Below are 20176 nucleotides of genomic sequence, written 5' to 3' on the forward strand. Positions count from 1 at the left end.
CTCCAAAGAGCTTACACTTTACATTTCCAATCCTGATCCACTAAATCAGCAGCAAAACTCCCAGGGTGTGTCTACACAGTAAAGTTATTTCGGAATAACGGCTGTTACTCCCCAATAACTATGCGAGTGTCTACACCGCAATTCTGTAATTTCGAAATAACTGGCGGCTTATTCCGACTTCTGTAAACCTCGTTCTGCAAAGAATTTTGAAATCAGGCATGTGTAGACGCTCCACTGCTGCTATTTCAAAACAGCCCCTCACCAGGGCCATTCTAAGTTATTCCTCCTGGGGCTCTAAATCGCGATAGCCCGTGTACATTAGGGAAGCCTCCGACTCATTTTGAGGCTTCCCTGCAGTATAGACGTTCTATTTCGAAATAGCTTATTCTGAAATAAATGTGCAGTGTAGACGTGGCCTCAGTGGCCTCCCTGGGATTACAAGATGACAGCCCAAGTCTGACACATGCTGCTCTAAACCTCCCACGCATGGAGCAGTATTATCCAGTGCAGCCAGTAGCTGAGTGCCAGTCACTGTGCTGGTTGCATGAACTGTCTTGGGAACCTCCTGGGTAGGGTTGCCAGGTGTCCGGTTTTCACCTGGATAGTCCGGTATTAGTGGCCCTGTCCGGTTAAAAAAAACAGAAAATACCGGACATATAAAATATCCGGTATTCTCTGTCCTTCTCTGATGGAAGGCCAGTGGGGACATTTTCTTTTTCTTTTGCTCAACAACTTTGGTACCCATGTTTGGGATTTTTTGTGAAAGTATCTGGCAACACTACTCCTCGGTGTGGCTAGAGCAAGCGGGAGAACCCAGCACCCCAAAGTGGTTGGGCCAACTGGAGAAGAGTGTCAGAGCTGTTAAAATAAACAATATGTGCTGCCACACCTCAAACCACTGTACCTCCTTCCCCAGGGTCCCTCCCTACGCACTCTCATCTTGCCCTGACATTTCACCCCTCTCAGGGATAAAAGGACAGTTCAGACAAACTCCCATCCCACCCCCATCGCAGGCCCTGCTCCCCTGCCTGCACACACTGTCTGCAACGTGCCCCTTGCGTGAGGGCTGGAGCTAATAAGCTACCACATTAGATCATATTCCAAGAATAGCCAGGCTCCATTCACAGGCTCCCCTGGGTTTGCCGGCTTTACGAGTAGCGTGTGTGGATATGAAAGGAAGGAGGCTGCCCTTTGAAGTCAGGCGGGGTGAGGAAGACAAGGAATTCAGTGGTGCGGGCCCTGAGGAGGCTGCAAATCAGAACCAGAGGGCTCAGCCCTTGGATCAGAAGGGAAGGAGGGTGAGCAGCCTCTTGTGATATGGGATGCAGATGGCTCTGTGATGGCGCTTTGTGCCAAAGGCCAAGCACATTCTCAGGGCTTGCTCACTCTGCCGTACTCAAGCCAAGGCAGCCTCTGGGCTGGGACAGGAAAACCAATAGCACAGTGTGCCAGACCTAGTCTCCTGCTGGCTGGGGGGAGGGGGGAAGGGAAGGCTGTACTGTTAAGGTCCTGCCACGTTCCCAGCAGTGGCTGCCTGTCACACTGTGAACATGCCCCGCTCATTGCAGGCAATTGGCCCAAGGGTCCACTATTGGCTGGTCACGAAGAATCCGACGAGAGGGAGTGTGGTCTAGTGGTTAAAGTATGGGGGAAGGTCTCAGGAACCCTGGGTCCCTTCCCAGCTCCTGTTCTGATACTGTGTGTGAACTTGGGTTTGACACATCGCTGATCTTTGTCTCAGTTTCTCCTTCTGCATAATGGAGTGAGGAAAAGCCCATTAGTGTGGTAGCCAGTCAGATGCTGTGGTTAGGGCTACAATATTTCAGGTGCACAAAAAGAGGACATTGCTGGAGTGGGAGTACAGTTGGGGGTGCTTCAGGGGGTACCCGTGGCAGGTGTGCTTACTGGAAGTGGGGGGTAGTGTTGCTCCCTGTCACGGTAGCAGGGTGGGTGGCTTACACCCACAACACCCATCAGTCAGCACCTCCCTGCGAGACTCCCTCCCCAGTAATGGGAGATTGGGCCTAGGTCAGTGCAGCCCATACACCCCCTGGCTGCTTCTCTTCCCCCATGTGCCTCCTGCACATCAGGTCACTGGAGCTCTGCACTTCTTACACCTCCCCCCTCCCTCCCAGCACTTTTGGAGGAGCTCTGGATCGCCTAATTCACACTTGGAACCTACTCCTCCCCCCAACCCCCACACCCAGAGCTGGAACGCTGTGAATCATTTTGTCTCTGTAAGTTTTCAAAACTTCTCAGCTTTGGCAAGGCCCTAGAGAGGCCAAAGGAGAAATTAAAGTGTGACTCCAAAGACTGCCCTAGGACTGAAGAAATGTGAAAAGCTACAGTGTGGAAAAGGGGGGGAAAGCAAACGTAGCCTGGACATTACTAATTTTATTGTGCTCATGACAAAGAAGGAAATAAAGGAAGAAAAAAAAAAGAGAGAAAAGTGGAAATTGCAAATAAAGTAACAATTTAGGAAATGTTGATATATTTCACTTGGAAGAAACAAACAAAGGTTCCATTCAGAGACTCCTGCAATAGAATCCAATTCAAAACCTCAGCATTTTTTACAAAATATTCTCTCATTTTTTAAACAGTTCTGTTTACACATCATGAACAGACCCGGAGTCGGACTCAGCGCAGGGTGAGTTGCTGGAACACGGTTACGATCAGAGCCAGCCAGACTGGTAACAAAGCTCAGGTTTTTCAGAGACAAGCTTTTCTGGGGGGATCACTGAGGAGCAGAGCTGCATCCTTTCCCTCTCAACAACGCAAGGAGCACACTGGGGTTTCTGTATTTCATGAAATGCGTGTTGCTTATGGGCTATCCATTATTACTCCAGTTGCATTTTAATTGTGCAGCCCCGTGAGATCTGTGGGGGCCTTAGAGTCTCTCCCATGTTGCTTTCTGTCTCTCAGAGCAGATTGTAAGGGTGTGTCTAGACTACATGCCTCCATAGATTAGACAGATCGGCAGAGGGAAATGAAGCCGCGATTAAAATAATCGCGGCTTCATTTAAATTTAAATGGCTGCCCCGCTCTGCCGATCAGCTGTTTGTCTGCAGATCGGGGCAGTCTGGACGCGCCGCGTCGACAAAGAAGCCTTTCTTGATCGGTGCAGGTATGCCTCGTGAAACCAGGTTTACCTGTGCTGATCAAGAAAGTCTTCTTTGTCGACGCGGCGCGTCCAGACTGCCCCGATCTGCCGACAAACAGCTGATCGGCGGAGCAGGGCAGCCATTTAAATTTAAATGAAGCTGCGATTATTTTAATCGCGGCTTCATTTCCCTCTGCCGATCTGTCTAATCTACATGCCTCCGTTGACGGAGGCATGTAGTTTAGACGTACCCTAAGATCTTGCATTCTCAAAGGGCGATGGGACCGCACTACGTATGGAGCAAGAGAAATACAGCCCTAGACAGCTTCAGCAGGCTTATGATTCTCAGGGCATATCTCCACAGCAGGACTAAAGCTGAAATAATCTGTGCAACTTGAACTATGTCAATTGCGCAGCTGAAGTCGAAATAGCTTATTCTGACTTTTGGCGCTGTCTACACAATAGGAAGTGTGAGTTAGAGCACTCCGACTTCCCTTACCCCTCCTACAATGAGGGTTACAGGAGTCGGAGTAAGCAGTCCTCCAGCTTGACATTATGTCGAAATAACTGCTTGTTGTGTAGATGCTGACTGTGTTATTTCGGAATAACGTGAGTTATTCCAAAATAACACTGCTGTGTAGACATATCCTGAGAGGCCAGTGCCAGGCCTGTTCAGCAGCCCCAGCTAATCCCTGCAGGTGCATCTACACTGCGCCCTTACCTTGAAATAGCTTATTTCAAAACTTGGCATTCTTCACAGGGCCAAATTTTGAAATAAAACGCTATTCCGGCAAGTCCCTTAGCCCGTGTGGAATGTATTTCAAAATAATGGGTGCATTTAAAGAGGCGGAGTAGCTATTTCGGGATACTTCCGTTACCCTGAAATAGCTGCGCTGTCTAGACGTAGCCCCATCTGCCACTCTGAAAATGAGCTGTATGCTCACATGGGCCCACACAGCAGCAGAGCCCGTGTTCTCTGTGAGTCTATATCAAAATGAGACATTGGTAGAGCCCTGAAAATCTGCGGGTAGCTGCATCTTCAGACGGGGGTGCTCATTTTTGTGGATATGGATGCCGATACAATTTTTTTATCTGGAACGCTGCAGATTTGCAGATGTCAGCATCCTTCAGAAGACATGGCCCAAACTGCGTGCTTGCCTCTGCTACCACTAGCTTCCATGCTGCTCTGACCGCCAGGAACCCTCAGACTCCACCCTCCTCCACTGCTGGCTCCCAAAGAGCTTTGTGTTTGCTCACCTGAGGCTGGCTGCTCCACACCTGCTATTAGAGCAGGATGCTGTTGGTCAGACTGTTGGTTCAGTGTTGATCTGATCTGGTGCAATGGATCAGACTGTTGATGACCTGTGTGGATGACTGCAAGGTCCTCCTATGAATTTAAATAAATGTACACACCAATCCAATACACCCCTGCAGTCAGTTCTGAAGGGAACACAAGTACCCAGGGACTTCTGTACTGATTGCTACTAGTGTATGGCGGAGTGGACTGGGTGTTGCACCCTCACTGCAGTGTGTACCCCAGTCTGAGCGCAGGGCGTGGGATGTTGCCTATGTCCAGAGAGAGGGGACCCTGCCTGAGTCAGCACCCGAATGGTGAGCTGTTGACATAACAAACTGATCTTTCCAGAAACAAGCCTCAGGTCGTGGCTAATGAATTAAACCTTCAGTTGAAGTGTGAATCCGTTCCAGTTCAGCAGGGGTGGAAAGTTACTCCCAGCAAATGGAAATGTAGTGGCCTTTGTATGAGCTGAGTTGGGGGGGGGAGAGGGGGGTTCTCAGTTCCCGCTCACTTCTCACAAGTCCAACCTCAGCCTTTTCACTAGCTGGTAGAATCAGCAGAAACCTGTAGTCCCAGCTAGCAGTGGTCCCCAAACGGCAGCATGATCCCTTATTTTGTCTGTCTCTCTCCCCAGTAAGGGGCTGCAGCTGGAGCCAGGGACTGCAGCAGGGGGCAGGGCCATGGCCAGGCTGTGGTCAGGTAGGGCTGGAGCAGAGCTGGGACAGGGTTGCCTGACATCCAGTTTATGACAGTAACACCCCATCAAAACGGGACCCTGGTTACTCTGAATTGCACTGCTGACCGGACCGTTAAAGTCTGATCTATGGTGCAGCAGGGCCATGGGGCTTAGGCAGGCTCCCAACCTATTCTGCCTCTTCATGGCTCTCAGATGTGGCTGCTAGGTCCCTGTGGCTCCTAAGTGCATGGATGGCTGGGGGGGCTCTGTACACTGCCCCCGCTCCCAGTGCCAGCTCTGCCCCTCCCGGTGGCCGGGAACCACGACCAATGGGAACTGAGTGGGTGAAGCCTGCAGACATGAGGGTAGTGAGCAGAGCCCCCCTGGCTGCCCATGTGTCTAGGGGCTGCAGAAACTAGTAGCCACTTCCTGGGAGCTGCAATAAATGCTGCGGGGACTCTGCTCCCTAAACCTCCTCCTGCACCCCAACCTTCCCAAGACCTGCCCCTGCTCCTGCACCCCAGACTCCACCAGCTTCAACCCAGAGCCCACACCCCCAATCCCTACCCTCACCCATGGCCCCCTCCTGTACCCAAACCCTCATCCCAGCCCCTCTCCCAAAGCCCACACCCCTCGCTGGAGCCTTTACCTGCCCTCCATGCATCCCAACCCCTGTCCAGGGAAAGTGAGTGAGAGTGGGGAAAAGTGAATGGCAGAGGGAAGAAGGATGGAGCAAATGGGGGAGGAGGAAAGGGCCTTGGAGAAGGGGCAGATGGTGAGACAGGAGAGTTTGGTTCTGTGTAGTTAGAAATCTGGCAGCCCCAATGAGGGAGCAGAACTGGGTGGCACTTGCTCCCTGCCCTTCATGCCGCCCCATGGCATTCAAAATGTTCCTCAGCACCGTGCTACAGGGCACACCTCACTGTCTGAGGCCCTCTGCCCTAGGGGGAACCACCTGTCACAGATCAGATTGGCAGGGCAGTGATGAGCAGGAAATGGATATTTAGTATGTTTAACAATTAGGGTTGTTAATTAATTGCAGTTAACTCACACGGTTAACTCACAACAGTAATCACAATCAATTGCAGTTTTAGACAATAGAATACCAATTGAAATGTATTAAATATTTTAGACCGGTTTTTCTACATTTTCAAATATTTTGATTTCTATTCCAACACAAGCAGGGGTGAGCAATGATTTCTGATGGGGGCCACTCCCAGAATCCGGAAAGTGGTTGAGGGCTGCGCTCTTCCATATTAGTGGAGGTGGTGCAGGGTCTAGGATGGAGGTTGCGGGCAGAAGGGAGTTTGGGGTAAGGGAGGGAGTTTGGGCGAAGGAGGCAGTTGTGACCTGGGGCATTGGACTGGGGGTGCAGGGGGTTGCATTGTGACCTAGGGCAGGGAATTGGGGTACAGGAGGTGGTGCAGGGGATTGAGGTGCAGGGGTTAGGGTTGTGAGCTAGGGCAGGAGGGGACTGTGACCTGGGGCAGGGGATTGGGGTGCTGGATCTGGGAGGGGATATGGTGTAGGAGGGGAGCAGAGGATTTGGGTATGTGGAGTAGGGAGCAGGAGTGGGGGCTAAAGGGTTGAGGAAGGGAGGGGCTGGGGTGCAAGGCAGGATCTGGCCAGAAAACTTACCAGCCAGCAGCACTTTTCTGAAGTAGCCTCTCTGCCTGACCCATCCCCGCACAGGCTACAGCCATGTGCTCTGTGAATAACTACCAGCCCTGCAGGGGAGGGGGCGTGGTGCTTCTTGGTTGCTTGTTATTGAAACAGACAGTTCCCATTGGACAGTTTCTGGCCAAAAACTGGCCAATGGGATTGTGCTGGGGACGGGAGCAGCTCCTAAAGCCTTTCCCTCTCCCCTCCGGGCTCACAGATTTGAATGCAGACAGGATTCTGAGTGGCGTGCTAGTGGGGCGAGGCAAGCAAGGACCCTGCCTGGGGCTCTGTACTGTCCACGGCTGGATCCAGTGGCTTGGTGGGCTGAATCCGGTCTATGGGACAGGGCTAACTTTATATTATTATTTTTATTACTCATATTTGCACTGTAAAAAATATAAACAAAAAGAAATACAGGTTGCACCTTCATAAACCAGAACTCTCTGGTCCGGCAACATATATGGTACGGAAGAACCATGGATATTCCAGGATCAGAGTCCTGGCACACTGTAGGGGGAGTGGGAAGACAGGGAGCCTAGTGCTATGCAGGAGGGGAGGAACATGCAGCCCACCTGGGCTGCAAGGGTGGGGAGGTGGGAGCATACTCAGCTGGGCTGTGAAGGTGGGGGGCGGTAGCCAGCATGCAGCTCAGCTGGAATGTAGGGTCCGGGAACTAGCACAGGGCTCAGCTGGACTGTGGGGGGAGCCAGGAAGTCCGGTGGAGAGGCAGGGAGGGAGAGGGGGCCAGCAGCAGGAAGGCCAGAAATGGCCTCCTCCCTTCTGGAAAAACCTCTCATCTGGGACCAGCCAGATCCCAAGGGTACCGGACCAGGGAGGTCCAACCTATAGTATTTTTTTCAATTTGCTCCTACTGTAGTGCAGTCTCTTTATCATGTAAGTGTAATTTACAAATACAGGGTTTTTGTTACATACTTGCGATCAAAAAGAGAAGGATGCGAACCTTCAGAGCCCCCAGCTCCACTCTGTCCCACTTCTTATGCAGTCAGTCTCTCAGACAAGCAGGTTTGTTTGCATTCATGGGCAATAATGCTGCCCGCTTCTTACTTACCATGTCACCTGGAAATGAGAGCAGGAGTTTGCATGGCAGGATAGTAGCCGGCATTCCAAGGGATTTACCTGCCAGATATGCTGAACATTTGTATGTCTCTTCATGCTTTGGCCGCCATTTCAGAGGACCTGCTTCCCAGCTGACAGTGCCCATGAAAAAAGTAATGTGTGAACTAAATTTGTGACTGAACTCCTGCTCCAATCTACCCACTTTCTGCCGCAGACTTTGTGTTACAAAAGCCTCGGATGATGGCCTGGCACTGGCTGCTCATTTTAAGAGTAATCGCTGCGTGTTGGACACAGCACAAAGAAAGTGCCAACATGAGACTCCTAAAGAGGGCGGCAGCACTGGACCCAAGGGTTAAGAATCTGAAGTGTTTCTCAAAATCGGAGAGGGACGAGGTGGGGAACTTGCTTTCAGAAATCTTAAAAAGCTGCCCTCCAATGTGGAACTATAGAACCCAAACCACCAAAAAGCCGATCAGTCTCCTACAGGTGGCATGCGTTGGTCTCACTGCTTCAGATTATGATTGAGCAAAACCCATCACCAGGATGCAATGGTGGTTAAAGCATGACAGGACATATGACTCTTTAGGGCAGGGGGGGAACCTAAGGCCCAGGGGCCAGATGCAGTCTCTGGCTTGCCTGGATTCGGCCCCTGGGGCTCATGGCTCTTTCCCCATCCCGCCTCCCAGCATTGGGGAGCCTGCACTGGCAGTCCAGCCCCTGCTGCCCCCCACCCGACTGATTTTTCTTTAGGGAATCTGACCCATAAATATCTCGTGAAGCTGGCTGTCACTGTGCCACCTGACACTCTGAGGTGTTCTTACTCTGAGGTGACATTGTAAACAAGAATCAGGCAGCAGTATCTCCTGCAAACGTCAACAAATGTGTTTGCCTGAGCGATTGACCAAACGAGATGTAAGGACTGAGTGGACTCGCAGGCTCTAAAGTTTTCCATTGTTTTATTTTGGAATGCAGTTATTTTTGTACATCGTTCTACTTTTCTAAGTTCAACTTTCAAGATAAATAAATTGCATTACAGTACTCGTATTAGGTGAACTGAAAAGTACGATTTTTTTGCAGTGCAAATATTTGTAGTAGAAATAAATGTAAAGTGAGCAGTGTACAGTTTGTGTTCTGTGTTGTAAATGAAGTAATTATATTTGAAAATATAGGAAAGATCCAAAAATATTTCAATAAATGGAATTTTATTATTAACATCAAAATCAATCACACAATTAAATTTTAATCACTTGCCAGCCTATTAACAATCTGTTTTAACTGTGATGTTCTGAGCATCTTTCCCAGCCCTGAAGAAGATCTCTGTATTGCTTGAGAGCTTGTCTCTTTCATCAACAGATGTTGGTCCAGTAAAAGATATTACTTCACCCATCTCCTTGCTCTAGTAAATAGGCAGACAACATTTACTCAGCCTGTTAAACTCAATGCTTTTCACAAGTACTAAACATGCACAACTTCTTTTAGAAGCCAAAGAGCAGAGTCACTGGTAGCTTTTTTGCAAATACGCTGTCAAAGTGGGGGCCCGCAAGAGACCTTAAATACTTTGCCTCTATAGGCTTCTGCTAAAAAAAACCTCCCCAAAGTTAAGTAAAATGCGAAGTTAAGTAAAATGCAAACCCCAAAGTTACTGATTCCCTAGACTTGGGAGATTGGCTGCCACCACCATGTGTAAAAAAACCCTTCTTCTTAGACCCAGGAAGAAGCACTTGAACTTGTGCCAGTGGGTTACCCCCAAGCTCTTTTACCACAAGAGAGCTTGAAGAAAAAAGAGAAAACAAACTGCAATCTTTGACAGTTGACTTCTCAGGCTTAGGCATGCTTACACAGACCTCCGGCTACCTTTCAGAACACAAGAATCAAACCATTGCCTTAAAAAAGGTGATTTTATTAACAAAACATAAAGATATACTCGATAAAGCATACTTGGTTGCTAGATGTTACAAAGCAACTGAGGTAAGAACAGATTAAAACACAGGGAAAAATGGTATCTCTGGGTGCAGCTTAGATGCATTGAATGGCAGGTGGCACATGGATTTAGCTCAGAGAAGTTTAACCACATAAGAACGCAAAGAAAATAACCTGATTGTGACTAAATATACAGTTTTCCTATCTACGCACGATCCGTGCTTCAATTTCTATGCCCAGTATTCCCCGTAGGCCTGGTAGTTCTGCCTGGCTAAATTCATCTTGTTCCCCTCATCTCCTCCTAGCTTAGAACTCACACAAAGAAAACAGCAGGCTGGTATATCTTTCATTCAAATTTCAACACCTTTTACCATTGGCTCTCCTGGCTCCCTTAGCTACCCGACTTTAACTTTTAACCACTGAATGCTGGCCAGCACTCCTCCTACCCATCACATATGCAAATTAGCTCATTACATAATTTGCAGGAAATGTCACTGATGGTGCTGCATGAAACTTGGCATCTGGGCCTAGATCTGTAGCTGCCCACGTCCCTATCTGATGGGATGGCCACGGTGCCCTCAGAGCTCAAGTGTGGCTGAAATGGAACACAGGGTTGGCCAGCAAATTGTACCCACACAGGACCATAGAATCATAGAGCTGGAAGAGACCTCAGGAGGTCATCAAGTCCAGCCCCCTGCCCAACGCAGGACCAATCCCAACTAAATCAACCCAGCCAGGGCTTTGTCAAGCTGAGACTTAAAAACCTCTAGGGATGGAGATTCCACCCCCTCCCTAGGTAACACATTCCAGTACTTGACCACCCTCCTAGTGAAACTTGAGACCATTGCCCCTTGTTCTGCCATCCGTCACTACTATGAACAGCCTCTCTCCATCCTCTTTGGAACCTCCCTTCAGGAAGTTGAAGGCTGCTATCAAATCCCCCCTCACTCTTCTCTTCGAGGGTATGTCTACACTACAAAGATAATTCGAACTAACAGACGTTAGTTCGAATTAACTTTGATAGGCGCTACACTAGCGCTCCACTAGTTCGAAATTAATTTGAACTAGCAGAGCACTTAATTCAAACTAGGTAAACCTCATTTTACGAGGACTAATGCCTAGTTCGAATTAACTAGTTCGAATTAAGGGCTGTGTAGCCACTTAATTCGAACTAGTGGGAGGCTAGCCCTCCCCAGCTTTCCCTGGTGGCCACTCTGGGCACCACCAGGGAAACTCGTCTGCTCCCCTCCCGGCCACGGACCCCTTAAAGGGGCACGGGCTGGCTACGGTGCCCGTGCCAGGTGCAAGCCTGCCAGCACCCAGCCAGCAGACCCTGCACCTGGCACGGCACGAACCAGCTACCCACTGCCACCCAGCCCTCCGCCTCTTCCTGGGACCAGGCTGGAGGTTCCTGGGAGCCTTCCCATGTCCGCAAAAGGCGGGCGCCCACCTGGTCTAGTGTGGAGATCGTGGACCTCATCCACGACCTCCGCACTAGGCACAGGAAAGTGGCCGTCTAGGGCAGGAGAGCTGCCAGCCTGGCCACCCGGGAGCAGGTGTGCATGAAAATCAAGGTGGTCCACTGAGACCCCCGACTCTGAGCCCTGAGCTTAGAATGGCCGTACTGGGTCAGACCAAAGGTCCATCTAGCCCAGTAGCCTGTCTGCCGACAGTGGCCAACACTAGGGACCCTGGAGGGGATGGACCGAAGACAATGACCAAGCCATTTGTCTCGTGCCATCCATCTCCAGCCTTCCACAAACAGAGGCCAGGGACACCATTTCTACCCCCTGGCTAATAGCACTCCATGGACCCAACCTCCATGACTTTATCTCACTTCTCTTTAAACTCTGTTCTAGTTCTAGCCTTCACAGCCTCCTGCAGCAAGGAGTTCCACAGGTTGACTATTTGCTTTGTGAAGAACTTTCTGTGGCCCTTGTCTAGTTTCCTGGGGACAATCCCAGCATTCAGTCTGCAGGAATACACAGGCCTGGAGGCAGAGGAGGCTGAGTCCCACCACCGTGATACCAGCTGCTCCCAGGGGGACATTTCCCTCTAGTTTCCTTGGTTGAGCTCATGTGAGGTCACACCAAGGTTCATGAATGGGTCAGATCCTGCAAGGTGCTGAGGGGACAGAATTCCTGCCCCTCCCACTGACTCCAGGGGGAGTTGTGGAGTCCCAGTGGCTCTGAGTCAGTGCACGTACCCAAACGGGGAAAGGACTGGTGGGGGCCATTGGACTGGTGACAGCCGGGCTCATTGGGATGGAAAGCTGAGCAGACACTCAGATGTGAGCTCAGTACCTGGCTCTGTGGGTCTAGTCAGGCCCCTGTTGTGACTAAGAATAACAATCCTGGCCTTGGTCGAGTCACCTAGATAGACAGCAGATGTTCAGGGCAGGGGGTGACCCCGGGATGTGGCTACACAGCGCCAAGCTCAATTGATTGTCTGGGGCTACTGCAATGCAAACAGTCAACACCCATTCATGATGCTGGTCAAAATGTAGGAGGATGCAAAGGGACAGCATTAGTATGTGGGTGCGGTTAGAGAACTATTAACGGGAACACCTCCTGTAGGTCAGAGCATCGCGGGAGGGGCTAAGCATTACCCCTCAGTTCTCCAGACAGAATAGTGGCACATTCAACATTTTTTCTTCTAACTCCCTAATTTTTTAAAGGAAATCAAATGCAAAAAACATTGTTAATGCAGCTCAGCCACTCTCGGTCGGGTCCCAAGGCCCTTTCCCTGCCACTCAGCTATGAAACACTGACTCGTCTCAAAGACATTCCTTTGGGGTTAAATGAATGCAGCTGAAATCCTCAGAGCCAGATTCTTTGCAGGGATCATAAACCAGTGGGTATTTTATTGATCACTAGGGCAAGGCTGTGAAATGTTATCTCTGTATTAACTTTAATCCTGACCAGTGTTAAGTTCTTGCTCTCAGGCTCCGTATCTGAACCCCTCCCTGCCCCCGTCCCCCAGAGGGCAGCTCAGCGTTAAATGCTGTGCACTTTCTTATAAAGATAGAAGCTGCCACAAAAACGATTAGCTGGAAGGCCGTTCCTTTCAGTGAAATTAGCCAAGTCCCAAAAAAACCCATCTCTAGACCGTTGGGTGTCCTCGAATCCCCAAATGCTGCCCCAGCTGGGAACCTGAATGAAGGTCAGAGGGGCACGTTCTGTACTGGCAGTAATGGCCAGAGAGACTGGGTAGCTCCGTGATGGGAATCGCAAGCAGTGGCACCTCCCTATTTTCTCAGTGCCTGGCTGAGATCAGTGCGGGGATGCACCCAGCTGGGCAAAGAAGGAGGCGACACTGGTAGGAAGAGAAAAGAGCTTTGGAAACTGGCAGCAATGATAGAAGCCCTTGTTGATGATGACAACAGCTCTCAGATTAAGTTCTCCACGGCTCCCTTCTGACCACCTCACTGCCCAACTAACCCTGGCAGCAAAACCCACCCACTTCCTTCTGCTGCTGCTGGTAGGCTGTGGCCCAGCCTGACAGACCACAGACCATGTGTGATCGTGGCTCAAGGCTTCAGGATTGCAACTCATTACAACTAGGGAAGGCACATGTCCTGAAACCTCCAATTGGGACAAAATACAGTGCAAAGAAAGGCCTGGGGGGAGAGGGAAGGGGTGCACTGAATACAGTTGCATGCACAGTCCTTCCTGGCACTAGCCCCCCAGCTTCCTGAGACCTGCCTCTCCTTCCACAACAGTGACCACCCATCGCAGTTCTGCAGCACCAGAGCAATGGAATTTTCCATCCCTAGGGTCACTGCATTTCTACAGCCCCCTTCTCCCAGAGAACTCAAAGCACTGTGCTCATGAGTGCAGAAGAAAAAAAACCCTTCTCTCTCTCACCCCTCCAGGGTTGGACGGGCACCGTGGAACTCTCAGCTAGAGCTGGGTCGTGGTTTTTGGACAGTTTTTTCTCTGAGAAATGCAGCTTTGGGTCGACCAGAACTCTCTGCAAGTCTGGTGAAATTTGGTATATAGCTTCTTTCTTTCTTTCTTTTTCTTTCTTTCTTTCTTTCTTTCTTTCTTTCTTTCTTTCTTTCTTTCTTTCTTTTTCTTGTCAAAAGTTTTCTTTTCAACGTTTGCTAAATGAAACCTTTTGACTTTTCTTTCTGAAACGTTTCACTGAAACAACGAGCTGTATTTATTTTTATTAAATCAGAAAAAATGGGGTAAACACACACACACACTCACAAATAAAAATCACAGCATGTTTCATTTGATCTAAATAGAAAAAAACCATTTTTTTGTTTTGTTTTTCATTTTGGCAAGAAAAACAAAACAAAAAAATCCCTTCCGGGTTAACCCGAAACAAAGAATTTGGGGATTTTTTTGTTCAGCCACTGAGCTCTGCCCACTGCCTACAAAACCTTGACCTCAGTGTGTGCAGAAGAGCAAACAGCAGCGCCTCGGCCCTCTGCCTTTGTCTCAAGGACTCCCAGCTCCTCACTGACACTCTGAGTCCTCTCTCCTTGCCAATGAATCCCTGTTCTGGTCTCTAGGGTTAGGTCAGACCCTGCAGCGCTTACGCAGCCAAAGCTGCAGCTGCAGCCAGAGGGGAGGATGCTTGGAGAGGGCCTGCAAAAATGGCTCATATCGTCCCTAACTAGAGTGCTTTGCGCTCTATTTGCCACTGCTCCCAGTGTTGTCATTTAAGTGCCTCAACAGCACAGACTTTGCTGGGCCCAGGGCAACGGGGAGGAGAGGCTCTGGGCCTCAGGCAGAAGAGGTGGGGTGAGGGCAGCCAGTCCTCAGCACTGGCCAGACACTGCTGCATCTTCCCTAGCCAGCCCTCGGCACGCCTGGACTGCACAGCGTGGGGCCCTGGTGGGGTTTTAAAGGGTTCTGGTCTCTGGATGCTGCGGCTGTCACAGTAATAGCAGCCCAGCGCCCCAGGCCTTTATAAATCACTGGTCCCTGGGGCAACTGCCCCCTTTGCCCCTTCGTCGGTGGCCTTCACTGGTGTGTGTGCCAAGAGGGCAACCAGGGCCTTTGTCACCGCTGCAGGCCTCAGTCTCCCAGCTGACACAAGGCAAAGACATGGCCCGACTTGCAGCCATGTCTAGAGGCCTTACTCATGAGTGCATGCAAAGTGCTTCAGGAGACAGGGCTGTAGAAATGACAATTGTTATTCATTACTAGCTATAATTGTTTACTAATCACCATGTGCCTCGCAAGTGGAGCAGGGAAAAGAACTGACAAACCCCAGATTGCTGCCTCACATCCTCAAACAATTTGAGCCCACCAAGCTATTGAGACCTGTCTTAGACAAGATTACCAGCGTAGCTGATAAAGGTATTGGTGTGGTCGGAACATTCTTAAGAAGTCCATAAGGCATTGGACTTGGTTCAGCCCAACATTTGCATTAAAAAACTGGAAAGCTCTAAAATTAACATGGCTCACAGTAAATGGGTTAAAAACTGACTAATGGCTAGGTCTTAAAATGTAATTGGAAAGGGGGCACCTTTAAGCGGCTACAGTTCCAGCAAAATCCTGCAAGAACGGGTTATATGGCCCTATACCGTTTAACATTTTTATCAATGACCTAGTAGAAAACATAAAATCATCACTGATAAAGTTTGCAGATGACAAAAAATTCGGGGAGTGGTAAATAATGAAGTGGACAGATCTAGATCACTTGGGATATGTCTAGACTACATGGCTCCGTTGATGAAGCCATGGAAAATAGTTTACTCGTCATAGTCAATGAAGCGGGGGTTTAAATAATCCCTGCTTCATTAAAATAGAAATGGCCACCGCGCTGTGGCAACGATCAGCTGATCCAGCACAGCGGGTTAATCTAGACGCGGCGGGGTCGACAAGGGAAGCCTTTGTTGACCGCTCCAGTATGCCTCGTGAAATTAGGTTTACCGGAGCGGTTGACAAAGGCTTCCCTTGTCGACCACGCCGCGTCTAGACTGACCCGCTGTGCCGGATCAGCTGATTGTCCGCACAGCGCGGTGGCCATTTTTATTTTAATGAAGCGGGGATTATTTAAATCCCTGCTTCATTGACTATGCCAAGTAAACTATTTTACATGGCTCCATCAACGGAGCCATGTAGTCTAGACAAATCCTTGGTGAATATCGCGGTGTCTAGACTGCATCCCTTTTTCGTAAAAGGGATGCAAATTAGACATATCGCAATTGCAAAGGAAGCGGGGATTTAACTCTCCCCCACTTCATTAGTATAAAAATGGCTGCCACTTTTTTTCGGCACAGAGCTTTGCCAGAAAAAAGCGCCAGTCTAGACACAGCCTTTTCCGAAAGATCCCTTATCCCTCATAATGAAGTGGGGGAGATTTAAATCCCTGCTTCATTTGCAATTGCGATATGTCTAATTTGCATCCCTTTTATGAAAAAGGGAGGCAGTCTAGACACAGCGTATGTGTTTCACTATGGCTAACTGTGAATCTGGGATCACAGACTGCAGGCTGTGTTTATAGGCTGGAGGACTCTATCCTGGAAAGCAGTCACTCTGAAAAAGATTTGAAGGGTGGATAATCACCTGAAAATGAGCTCCCAACACAACCAAAAGAGCTAATGTGATTCTGAATACATAAACAAGGAAAATACGAAGAAAAGAAGCAAAGTAATTTTACTTCTATAGTTGGCACTGGTGCGGCCATTGCAGAAATATTGTGTCCAGTTCTGGTGCCCCAAATTCAGGAGGGATGTTGAGGAATAGGGAGGTTCCGAGAAAAGCCACAAGATTGATTAAAGGGTTAGAAAACCTGCCAGATGATGATAGACTCAAAGAGCTCCCTCCATTTAGCTTAGCAAAGAGATGGTTAAGGGATGATTTGATGAGTTCTAAAGTATGTATCTACACAGGGAACAAATAATTGTTAATGGGCTCATCAATCTAGCAGGGAAAAGTCAAGCATGATCCAGTGACTGGGAGCTGAAGGCAAACAAATTCAGACTGGAAATATAATGTACATTTTCACTGGCGAGAGTAATTAACCATTGGAACCAGGGTCACGGTGGATTCTCCAACACAGGCAATTTCTCAATACAGATTGGAAGGTTTTCTCCAAGCACTGCCCGAGGGATTATTTGCAGGAGGTCAGACTAGATGATCTCAATGATCACTTCTGGCCTTAGAACCTATGAATCCTTCCCCCCTCCCCCCACAGACGTGTGCATGCAGTGCAGCAATTGATCCCCATTCTCCTCCCTCACACAACTCGGGATGTGCCCTGCCCCTCTGAAATGTCTCACCCAGCTGGAAAACATTATGCAATGCTGAATGAATTGTCCCAGCTCAGAGCTCTCTGGTGCCTCCCAGAAGACCTCATTCTCTCAGGCCCAGATTTCTTTGATCCCTGTTGGCTGTGTATTTATAACCCACATTATATTCCCATCAAGGGAGTGGGAATGAAGAGCAGAGGGCTGAATGGGGTGACATAGGCACCCGCATGCTTGGCTGAAGTCAGATCCACTCCCTAGGGGAAAGAAATTGGCTCTAGCTTGTAGGTCTTCTTTTCCAGGGTAGACATACCGTGCGAAGACCTGGCTCAGGGCAAGCAGACAGCTGCAGCCACACTTCACTGCCCACCAAAGAGCGAAAACACTGGTGCTCTGCATGAACGCAAGGCGCCACCACCACGCTTGTCAAGGGAGGAAGCCATGGCCTATTTGGAGAGCCTTCCTGCCACTGCACCCACTGCGCTGCTTGCAGCCAGCCGCAGAGCAGTCCCCTCTCAGAAGGGACAGCATGAAACAGCATCTGCCATGGCCCTTTCCCCAGCCCTCCGTCCACCTCCCACAGGTCACAAAGCAGTGGAGATAGCTCTGGGCCTCGGGTGCAGGAGGATCTGCTGAGAACCCCAAGTGGGGCCCCAGGCAGTTAGGAAAACTTACTTTCAAAATGATAGGAGACTGCATCAGAAAAGGCAATTTGTTCCATGCCTGCCCCTCAGCCTTGGGTTGGATAGCGCTGCCTGGGATAGCGCTGCCTGGGATTGTGCTGTCTGGGTTAGCGCTGCCCGGGATAGCGCTGCCTGGGTTAGCGCTGCCTGGGATAGCGCTGCCTGGGATTGCGCTGCCTGGGATTGTGCTGTCCGGGTTAGCGCTGCCTGGGATTGTGCTGTCTGGGATAGCGCTGCCTGGGATAGCGCTGCCTGGGATAGCGCTGCCTGGGATTGTGCTGTCTGGGTTAGCGCTGTCTGGGATTGTGCTGTCTGGGATAGCGCTGTCTGGGATTGTGCTGTCTGGGATTGTGCTGTCTGGGATTGTGCTGCCCGGGATAGCGCTGTCTGGGATTGTGCTGTCTGGGATTGTGCTGCCCGGGATAGCGCTGTCTGGGATTGTGCTGTCTGGGATTGTGCTGCCCGGGATAGCGCTGTCTGGGATTGTGCTGCCCGGGATAGCGCTGCCTGGGATTGTGCTGTCTGGGATTGTGCTGTCCGGGTTAGCGCTGCCTGGGATTGTGCTGTCTGGGATTGTGCTGTCCAGGTTAGCGCTGTCTGGGATTGTGCTGTCCGGGATACAACTGCCAAACGCTCGGTGCAATCAGAAAATGCACAGGCGGAAACTTTCTCGTGAATTCAATCACACGCAAATTTACAAAATCCAAGGGCCGGGAGACAACAGAGCCAGACGGTGAAGAGCACTGCACAGGTGCAAACCTACGACTGGCCGTCTAGCCCTGCCAACAGGAAAACCACAGCCCAGCATCACAGCTGGCCTAAAGTGGGCCAGGCATTCTTTGCCTCCCTTGGCAATCGAAGCCCAGGGGAGCTTCCTGGGTGGGTCTGTTCATGGATCACCTGAGGCAGGGGCCTCACAGATTCCTCCATTGGAGCACAAGTGTAAAGAGCCTTTTTGTGCTTGTCAAGCTCAATGACAGGGCAGAACTGAAGCCAAAACAGACTTGACATTAGAGCCCCAGGTTGGACTTTTCCCTTCTTTTCCCCTGTGGCTGCCCAATTAGCCCCTTACCATGGGAAAAGCATGTGGAGAATTTAAAGTGCATATTTAAGAACAAATAGTTTGGGGAGATTTCTCTTCTATCAGTGTAATCCTGATGGGTTACCCCTGAATGGGAGCACTGTCATTGGCCAGCCTTTTTTTTCTTGCTTGCTTTCACACTTTCAATGTATCCAAACAGACCAATCAGTCAGGCATCTGTTTCTTTGATCCATAGAAAGAATTTTATTGGCAGGATCTCACTGCCCTTTCCTGTGTCCGTGCTACCACCCTGAATTGGCACCCAAACAGGCTTGGATCTGGAGGAGGAAGCCTCCGAGATCTCTTGGGCTGAACTTATCTCCCCCTTTGCTGCATGAGGCTTTGCCATTGTGTTGGAGGACCTGGTTATAAAACAGGGGGGAAAGAAATAATTACGTGACAGCCAATTCCCAGCCAGGGCACCCATCCATCCGAGGCTTTTCCAATTAGAGAACTATGCAAGGGCATTGTAAAAATACAGTGAATCCAGGGAGTCAATTTAAAGTAAGTCAAAGAAAACCACCCTGAACAGCTCTAGAATTTTTTCCCCCTGGAGATTTTAAATGATAGCCTCATTTTCTCCCCATTCGTCAGGAAAAGGAACAAGGCATCAGTTAATGTGCCCACGACTGTGGGATTTTCCCCCCAAAACTGTGAGCTCCATTCACTTCAAACATTAGCTTTTCTTGCCCTGGGGCTCCCTTCCTGCTGCCCTTCCTTTCCTCCTCGCCCCCAATGATGTCTCCTGCTTCTAGCCACACTCAGCTCTTCCACCGGCCTTTGATATTTAATAGGCAGGTTCCAGTGGAGACCAGTATGCTGCACGCTCAGCAGGCATTAGCTGCTTTGCATTATGCAATGACAGCCCCATCACAAACACCGTGTTCGTTAATTACTGGCAAGATGGATACAGCCTTTGTACCTACTGAGCATTTCCCTGAGTGCCTTGTGTCTTTCTTTTGCCCTCTGCCTTGCATGTTCCCCTGCCCGTTATTTCCCTGCCTATCCTGGGGCTGTCAATTTGTATCATTGGCCTGTGGCAGGAATGCCCAGTACAAACAATCACCCATCTGGGAGACTGATGCATCACAAAAGGACCCGAGTTTCTAGCAAGCCTTTCGGACCCGTCTGGACGAAACATGAATCAGGACTCTTGAGGACACCAATTCCTCTGTACTTACTGGACTGGGGTGGTATTTGCAAAAGTTATTTCACTGAAGGGGCTTTCACCCGTTGGTTTATCAGAGAAACAACACCCCCACCACACACAGACTGACTCATGCATAGACAGGAACAGAAATGAACCCTGACTTGCACAACGGAACACATGCTCAGACACCCCTTGGCAAAGCAAGCCCGACACCCCATTCACACTGATCTACAGCCAGACACTGGCTCAGCATTTGTGAACGTGCCAGGTGCTTTCATTCTCAGCATGGAAAAGCACGGCATCCCCGAGACAAGCCACCG

General features: G+C 49.8%; 1 protein-coding gene across 3 annotated transcripts in view; it reads right to left on the reverse strand.

Annotated features, from left to right (window-relative positions):
* The window catches only part of LOC102463690 (twist-related protein 2-like), a 40261-nt gene that overhangs the window by 15238 nt on the left and 4847 nt on the right, over positions 1-20176 (reverse strand). Inside the window, exon 2 of one of the 3 annotated variants that reach the window (XM_006134642.5) lies at positions 8998-9208. The exons of the other annotated variants lie outside the window; for them this stretch is intronic. The gene's annotated coding sequence lies outside the window, so the exon portion shown is untranslated. Of the gene's footprint in view, positions 1-8997; positions 9209-20176 lie in introns of those variants that run through there. 3 annotated transcript variants of the gene reach the window in all.

This window comes from Pelodiscus sinensis, chromosome 31, assembly GCF_052426305.1.
Source record: "Pelodiscus sinensis isolate ZL-2025 chromosome 31, ASM5242630v1, whole genome shotgun sequence".
Lineage (NCBI taxonomy): Eukaryota > Metazoa > Chordata > Testudines > Trionychidae > Pelodiscus > Pelodiscus sinensis.